Source organism: Octopus bimaculoides, chromosome 20 (assembly GCF_001194135.2).
Source record: "Octopus bimaculoides isolate UCB-OBI-ISO-001 chromosome 20, ASM119413v2, whole genome shotgun sequence".
In the NCBI taxonomy this organism is placed as follows: domain Eukaryota; kingdom Metazoa; phylum Mollusca; class Cephalopoda; order Octopoda; family Octopodidae; genus Octopus; species Octopus bimaculoides.
Genome location: NC_069000.1, coordinates 13,606,696 through 13,608,937, shown reverse-complemented (window position 1 = coordinate 13,608,937; position 2,242 = coordinate 13,606,696). Strand labels below are relative to the sequence as shown.

At 38.3% G+C, this 2,242-nt stretch overlaps 1 non-coding gene across 1 annotated transcript; it reads right to left on the bottom strand.

Moving 5' to 3' along the window:
* Positions 1-766: 766 nt before the first annotated feature.
* On the bottom strand, positions 767-840 carry Trnan-guu (transfer RNA asparagine (anticodon GUU)). Its single transcript has one exon. It is a non-coding gene; the product is annotated as a tRNA-Asn (tRNA).
* Between the last annotated feature and the right edge of the window lie 1,402 nt (positions 841-2,242).

Sequence of the window (2,242 nt, the reverse complement as noted above, 5' to 3'; positions counted from 1 at the left end):
TCGGAAGAAAGTAATTTCGTTTTAGGTATCTCTCTTTTAGTCTCTTTACTTATTTCAGTCATTACATAGGGTAAATATATTGTATCGTGGAGGATTATAAAACTGCTTAGAAATTTGCAATAGACTTTGACCTTTACAGTGACAACGGATAAACTTTAATAAAAAGAACTGATGACCACACTCAGTGAAATTAAAAAAGGACATCAACTACACTTATAACAATTTCGGCTCAAGATGACTATAGCCACAGATTTAACTATAGCCGACGTCCTTGGTGATTTAACAACTAACTTATATAAAGCCATTGAAAAACTTTCTTACATTAATGCAACATCAAGTCAACCTGAGATCATTGTTTTTAAGAACAGCATCACCAACATAAGCAGAATGATTTTCAGTTTGTTCTCCAATATAGAAATATTCAATTATATTACATTACTTACCAGCGAGTTCAAAGAGAAAATTACTTTTCATTTTATTCACTCATTGTGGTTCACACACAGCTTTTCACTCAATGTTAAATCTAATATAGGTTTCAAATTTTGGTAAGCCCAGAAATTTCGGTAAAGGGGCTAAATCGATTAGATTGACCCCAGTGCTCAAATGGTATTTATTTTATCAACCCCGAATAGATGAAATGCAAACTGGACCGTGGCGGTTTTGAACTTAGAACGTAAAGACGGACTAAATGCCGCTGAGCATTTTACCCGGCGTAATAATGATTCTGCCAGAACACCATCTTAAAAAAAGTAAAAAGAAGCTTAACCGTCCCTGGGTGGGCTCGAACTACCATCCTTTCGATTAACAGCCGAACGCGCTAACCGATTGCGCCACAGAGACAGCTGCGTAGTATGGCAGTATTAGCATTAAAAACCTAAGCAGTGAGCTGGCAGAATCGTTAGCACTTCGAGTGAAATGCTTAGCAACATATCGTCCGTCTTTACGTTCTGAGTTCAAATTCCACCGAGGTCCAGTTTATCTTTCGTTATGACAACAGTTCGGATACTTATTGATCAGCCCGCATCTGCATGTGTGTGTGTGTGTGTGTGTGTGTGTGTGTAGGGACACTGATTATGGCTGACGGAAAGAAGGACAAGGAAGTATCCAATATATGAAATATACGGAGTAAAGTTCCGTAAATGTAATAAACTGAATTGGAAAAACTGATAAGCTGAAATTATCCTTGGACAGTGAAGAAATTAAGAAAACCGCTTTATATGCATGTTGGAAGATCATTTTGTTTTGAATTGGGGAGATAATTTCATGAACTTACGATATAATTATTGAGAATAAGAGCCAATGAAAGAATTTATACCATTGGATATTCTGAGTTTTTTTCTGTTTGCTCATTAGATTGATTTATGGAAATTGTCTTTGGCCTTAAATATGTTTAACTCAGTTTTGCTATCTATTTTGTGGCTTTGAAGTAGGACAACTGTTGTGTTGATGGTGTCTAATGAGACAGAAATACGTGTCCACAGCTGTGCTCTTGTCCACAGAAAGTCAAATTATCTTTGATGGCGTGTCAGTTTCTGAAAATCGAGAGATTATTTCGTCTTCTCATTCGGAGTTGGGCGCTAGGCGTTTGTTTATACTTCTCTGAAAGGGAAGATGATTTCTAGAAATCAAGAACTTATTTTGCAGAGTATTTAATGTAAGTTAATCATGTTCACACACACACACACATACACACACATACAAACACACACACACACACGCACACGCACACATGTATGTATATGTATGTGCTCATATATATATTGTGTGTTTATATGACCTCTGACGTGGTTGAACAACCAGCCACAACCAGTTGGAATTCATAGTACCGGTTGTACTGTTCTTTCTTTCGATTGCTGAATACAGAACGTGGCTCCCGAGATCTCCGTTCGGGTGATTTTCCTGAATCACCATCTCACTCTGGTAAGCAAGGTTACAGCTGACCAGACTGGAACAACGTTAAGTGAGGTACTTTGCTCTAGAACACAACGCACAGCCAGTCTGGGAATCGAAACCACGATCTCACAATCCTGAGTGCAATATCCTAAAGACTAGGCCACGCGCCTTCAAGGTGCTTCTATCTATCTATCTATCTATCTATCTATCTATCTGTCTGTCTGTCTGTCTGTCTGTCTGTCTGTCTGTCTGTCTGTCTGTCTGTCTGTCCGTCCGTCTGTCTGTCTGTCTATCACTCTCTCTCTCTCTCTGTACACACATATATATATATACATACATAGTGTGGTAA